Source organism: Vombatus ursinus, unplaced genomic scaffold (assembly GCF_900497805.2).
Source record: "Vombatus ursinus unplaced genomic scaffold, bare-nosed wombat genome assembly UNPS02014779.1, whole genome shotgun sequence".
NCBI classification, from domain to species: domain Eukaryota; kingdom Metazoa; phylum Chordata; class Mammalia; order Diprotodontia; family Vombatidae; genus Vombatus; species Vombatus ursinus.
In genome coordinates this window covers 39,975,646-39,982,222 of record NW_020954557.1, presented here as the reverse complement: position 1 = coordinate 39,982,222, position 6,577 = coordinate 39,975,646, and positions in this window count along the sequence as shown.

Here is a 6,577-nt window from a genome sequence, read left to right as displayed (position 1 = left end):
GTGTGTGTGTGTGTGTGTGTGTGTGTGTGTGTGTGTGTGTGTGTGTGGCACAGAGTCAGCGATAGAGACAGAGACTGACACAGGGATACAGATATGAGCAGCAACTTTGGCATATAGGAACCTGCCCTACTCTCCACATATCCATTTAAAACTTCATAAATTATAAACTACCCGCTTTGGTCTCCATCATAAATTCAGCTCTTTTAGAGCTTGCAATTAATGCCATGAACCATCAGAGCCCAAGCAAAACAAAATGTCCTCCTTAACTGCAAGAGTTTGCAAACCTTTATCTATTTCGAAGCGTCACCTCTCCAGGCTTGATCCCCGTCTCCAGCGTGTCTTCTTCCTCCCCTCATCCCAGACTTCCCCCATGACCCAACCCCCGCTTGGAGCCTCGGTTTGCAGCTTAAGTCGAGAAGGTCACAGTAGCCGCTCCATCTGCGGAGGCGCAAAGCCGCCTCTTTGGCTGGCGCGGAAGTAAAGAAAGAGGAGGGTGAGGTGATGGGGGGGGGGAAGGAGAAGCGGAAGAATCCCAGGGATCTGGGAATGGGTCTGGGTCTGGAGGCCAGACTGCCTGGTGGCCAGACTGCCTGGTAACCCTTCTTTGTTGTATTAATGATTCTGCCGGGGGAAGAAATAGGCCTCTCCAGCCTCAAAGTACACATTCTCGTGCTGGGCTCTGGCCATTGTTGAAAAAGAAACACAAAGCCGTTGAAGTCCTCCATCTCCCGCAGCAGGCCGGGGTGTGTGTGTCGGGGTGAGGGGATGTGGAATCCCTGAAAGGGTTGCTGGATAGAAATCCAGAGACTCAGCCTAAGATCCCATGATCTCCCCTACTGAGCTGACTAGGTCTTGGGCTGGGTGGGGGGAGGCTGCTGGGGATAATGGGACTCGAAGCCAGTGTCTTTGTGTTGGCTGGTTTCTAATAGGTCTCCGCTGTGAAACCCAGACAAAGGGAACGCTGTTTTGAGGGAAGGGGGTTACAGGAAAGGGGACTGGTCCCCAGCCCTAGATCCTGGTCTCTGGGAGGTCCAACAAGTTTTCCCAAGAGGAGAAAACGGCTCTCCATGTCCCAGTTACTCCCTCCTTCCAACCTCTACCCTCTTCTTTCTTGAAGGGATAAGTAGGAGGAGAAATATTTCTCTGAGCAGCTTCGAAGACTAGGCTGGAGGGAAGCAGCTGTGGGACTCTGTGGGAGAGACAGGTCCCTGGGAACCCCAGGGGCCCTGGAGCTGAAGAAGAAAGTGAGCCAGGCCAGAGAGTTCTGTCTGAGACCATGCAAAGGTGGAGGTGGGTGGTAAGGACTTGTGCTCCCTCCTTGGGGAATCCAACAGCAGTGTGAATAGGCACCTGCCTAGTCACTATTTTAAAGCCTGCTAATGTAGAGGAATGGGAAAGGAACAGAAAAAGAAGAAAGAAGGGGCAAAGTTGTCACAGCAGTCAAGGGAACCGAGACCTTGCAGCTCTATATGCCTAACTACACATTAGATTTGGTGTGGGTATGCAAGTTTTTAGATTGGTGCCAGTTAAGAGGCCTAGGGAAGGGAGGCTAGGCAACAATGAACTGTTACATATACATTCTAGTGGCTGATTTTCAGACCCTGATCTCATCCAGAGTTCTGACAGGGAAAAATCCACCTCTGGTGGAATCATTAAGTCAACCATCTATTTGTACCAATAGAAACTTAAGAAGGGAGGGAGGGGGGAAGGGGAAAGGGGAGAGAGAGAGGGAGGGAAGAAGGGAGGGAGGGAAGAAGGGAGAGAGAGAGAGAGAGAGAGAGGGAGGGAAAGAGCTGTTTCCTTTCCTCCTAGCCTTGTACCCTATCAGAGACATCAACTGAATTGCTTTTTGAGGCCTAGAGGCTACTAACCTTGCTGAACAAGATTTTTCGAATTTCTATCAGTAAGGGATATTAAAAGATAGTGATTACCTATACTAGTTACTCTTGTCTTCTCCTCCCCTCAGTCTGCAGTCTTACGGTCCCTAAGAAGAAGTGTGCTGGGACAGGCAGTTAGTAAGTTCAGGCTCTCCATCTGTTGGGGTTTTTCACAGAAGGTAGGGGTCGGGGGAGCCACAGATGGAAGTTACCTGCATCATAATATGAACCATTCCCATGTCTGACACTGATGAGAGAAACATTTCGCCCTCTACTGCTAATACTATATATAACCTAGGCTTGTTTTGTGCAATCAAAGGGCTTATTTTTATTTAACCATGAAAAGGGGGTGGTTGTGAAACCTCCTTGGGCCCTTTATAGGCCAGTAGTCATCTTCAACAGGACATTATCATTTTTCTTTAAATCATTCTTTTTCAAAACTGCAAGAACAGAATAAAAAGACATTGAAGGTAATGTAACCCAACAGGCTGACAGCATAACCATCTTAGAGAGGACAAGGGAGTTTATGGTGATTGCTCACCATGGATACAGGGATGGCATAGTGATTCAAGGGAGCTTATTCATCCCAAAGACATAGGAGAGACACTAGGGAATTGGAACTAGGTTTAGTGGTCCTTTCTGAGCAAGCCTTAATGAGAAGAAAGTTCAGGGATATGATTCCTTAGTTGGGACTTGGTGGGTGAATGGGTAGAACAATGGGAGAACAAAGGTGGTAGTGACAATAATAAGGCAGCATGGGATAGTGGATAGAAAGTCAGGAAAACCTGAATTCAAGGTCTGCCTTTAATACATACTTGCCTTCCAATTAAATGATCCAGAATAGTTACTTGACCTCTCAGGGTCCCCAGCCAACTTCTAAGTCTATATGAGTAGCTGAATTGGTTCAGGGAATTTTCTTGCTGGGAATGCCCTCTACACCATGACATCACAGGGTCAGACCACTTATAACAACTAAAAAAAAAAAACAGCTTAGATTTATATATAATTTTCTTTCCAAAATCCTCTGAATCATGTAGGTAAAGAATTATTATCCTCATTTTACAGATGAGGAAACTGATGTTTAGAGAAGTTAGGCCACACTAATAATTATGGACAGATTTAAGAATTTTAAGCTAGGGCTCCTGATTCTAAGTTTAGTGCCTTTTTTTTTTTTTGCTATGTTATGCCAGCTGCATCTTCTCCCCTCCTCCCTTTTTGAACCCCAAAGTAACAATGCTTGTCAAGATCAAGTATTTGGATGGATCATTTGGGGCTGGGCCTGGTGTCAATTAAGATGGCAACTCCTGTCTAACCAACACCTACCTCTACCCTTCTAATATAGAAAAGTACTTGAGATTGGCATTGCAGTTTATCTTCTGAGGGTTGATGAAATAGATTCATTGGCTCACAGACATTTAGGCATTTAGGAAGCATCTATTCAGCACATGTGCACAGTGCCACTGACTTTGTTCTCAAGAAGCCTATAATTTGCTGGAAGTAGTGGTGGTGGTGGTGATGATGGTGGGAAATCATGTATGAAAATGAGCAGGACACATGTGAATGAGATAATTGCAGAAGAAAGGTCCAGGGTAAGTGCCACTTTCTCCTTGTGGAGGACGTGGGATGTAGAGGGGAGGAGATATCACTTGAGTTGGGCCTGGAAAGAACTACGATCTTCAACAAATGGAAAAGGAGGCTGGCAAGTCCATTCTAAACATGGGGGATGTTCTGAATAAAGGCACAAGGACCAGAAGGGCTAGGACAAGAATGAGGTGGACAGATAACAATATAGTTTGGCTGGACAATCAATGGACAAAGTATGGTATAAGACTAAAGAGGTAGGTTGCAGCTATATTATGTAGGGTCTTAAATGCAGTGACTGAGAGTTCATAATTTAATAGTTGGTAGAGAGTCACGGAAGGTTTGGGGTTAGAGTGACTTTAGTTAAATCTATACATTAGGATGATCACCTCAGTAGCAACATGGAGTATATGTTGAAGGGGAGAATCAAGTAGAGGAAGCACAGCTAGAAGCCTAGATGGCTTCGAGGATGAAGTCAGCACTAGAAATAGAGAAGTTTGGGAGTTGTCACCAGAAAGAAAGAATAAAGAGAAATGGATAGCCAATTAAATGCATAATGCTAGCAGTTTACAGGGGCATGCAAAAGACCCCATTTTTCCCAGGGAGGGCTTGATGAGAGAATCCTTCATATCATGACAGTCCTTGTGGAGAGGAGTCCAGAACTGGAAGCCTAGGTAGTTTCATCTAGCTCACAACAAGATACCAGGAAAGTAAAAACACAGGTGGGACTGAAGGGAAGAGTGTATCTGAGAGAAACCCCAATATAAATTAGGATGTAAGGAGAGCCTGGACCTGCAGCAAACTTATCTTCCATACCAGTCTTTGAAATCTGAGAAACCTGACTTAATACTTTCCACTAAGGACTGGGGGAAACATCCAACATGTATTTCCCAGATGGTGGTAAAGGTTAAAGATTCTTGTAGCTTTCTTTTCCTTTCCCAATAAAAACCCCTTGTAGAAGGTGCTTTCCAGTCCTTTCATACACTGGGAATATGGATAAGAAGGGCAAGGGCTAGGGAATAAAATGAGTTTCAAGTGAGTCCAAAGGGAAGGAACTGGCATTAGCATCTCCTTCTCCTCCCTCTCAATCCTAACTCCCTAGCTCCTTCTCAGCTGCAGGATAACTCCCAGACTCATCCTCGTATTGGCCAGCCGTTTGCAGACAACACACAAAGGAAATAGCCCCACCCTGTCACAGCTAGCCCCACCCTCTCACAGCAATCTTCCCCAGTCTCCCTATGGCATCCTGAGGCTCTTGAAAAGCTAAGTCTGAGAAGGGAAGGCCTGGGGCTGGAGGTGGGTGGTAGGGAGACTCAGAGGTGGGAGGTAAAAACGGGAAGCAGAGGGGTTGTGTCTGACCCTGGCTCGTCTACTCAAGCATTCCTCCTTCCCCCATTGGGAACAATAGCAGTCTCCTCCCCAGACTAGAGGCACAAAGGGCCTGTCTCTGCAGCTACGAGCCCGGGTTGGTCGGCTGGATACCTACGTGACTCCACGTTCATTAGCATCTATTTGTGACCACGAAATATGGACATTATATGCTGTGTCTGTGTGATATGTAAAACTTGGGGGAGGGGTAGTAGGTGGACATTACTAAATCTACCTGAAATCTCTACTGAAAGACAAACGGTGAGTGAATCACCCTACTGGCTAGAGTATCCCCTTCTTCTCAGCAAGAAGCTGAATTAAAAACCTGAGTAAGAGGGAGGAAGGTGGGTTGGGTTGGATAGAGGGGGTGGTGTATGTGCGTGGGGAGGGGGTGAAGGGAAGGAGGCTGATTCTATTAAGAGTTCATCAATCACTCGATGTGCACTTCTCACTCGACAGCGGTTCCTCCTACTTGAGAGCAAGTCTGGGCCAGCTGGGAACCGACCAGAAACCACAAGCAGAGGAGACAGAGCTAACGGGCAAAACCCGCAGCTTCCTAGCTTCAGCTGGGAGGGGAGAGGAGCTCAAACCCCTTCTCTGTAGCAAGAGGAATGTAAAAAGGGACCTATCTGGGTAACCACAGATAGCAACCGCACCAGCCTCGCACCGGCCTTTCATCCCTTTAACATCTTTATCACACAACTTATGCCAAACATTGCCACCCAACAAACACCCAATGAGAGACCCTGCCAAACCCCAGTTTTATGATCACAGGACCCTTTCCTCTACACTTTCAGACCCATTCTTCCCACTCCTCATCATACTTCGATAGGATACACGGGGAGAGACAAATAGAAACACAGAGAGACTGGCCCCACTTCATCTGCAAACACCCAACTCTTCTCTTCCCTCAGTCAACAGCAAAGAAGTTTCTGCAAAGAGCATATAAAAGAAAAGTCAGAATCAAAGAGGATAGTAATTACCGCATTTAAAATGTTAAATTTTTTAAGTACTTAAGTTCAGTATTTAATGCAGAGTTTGAACATGTTTGGTTAGCTAAATTACCTGCAAAGGACACGTATGAATGGAGAAAGCAGGGGAAAATTGTGGTTGAACTTAAAGGTAAATTTGAGCATTTTTAATGACTAGAATCATCATTAAAAACTATTTACCAATGTGAAATTAATGTTTCTCTCTTCTTTTAATATGTGAGTGTGTGTGCTTCTGGGAGAAGGGGGAGGACTAATGGGTGAGAGGAAGTGGGAAGGCTAATCTTTTTTGATATTTAGTTAAATCTAATTTAGCACAGTTTGTGGAATATAGGAAGTATTTAGTAAGTGCTTATTGATTGGACAAACACTTATTAAGCATCTTCTGTGGGCAAAACATGATCCTAGGCACAGTGCTAGACCCTAGGATTATTATTTTTCATAAACCATAAAAGGATCTGCAGCTGGTTGTGGAATCTAACAAAGTTCTTCATTTGTGAGGGTTAGTAAACCAGATTCAAAGGGACCATTTTTAAACATTTCTTTCTGCAATATAAACTCTTTGGTGGGTTGCAGAAACTTTAAGCCTATAGTTTCGGCTTGTTATTTCCTCCTTGGGAAGTATTTAGGAAGTTTCTTAAGGTCTTAGTTACATTGTGTGAGAAGAGGGAGACCCATTAAAGAGCAGAATGCCTGTGAGTACCAGCAGACTCTGAACAGTATCCTCTCTCTAACAAACCTACTTCCAGGTTTTTTCCCTCT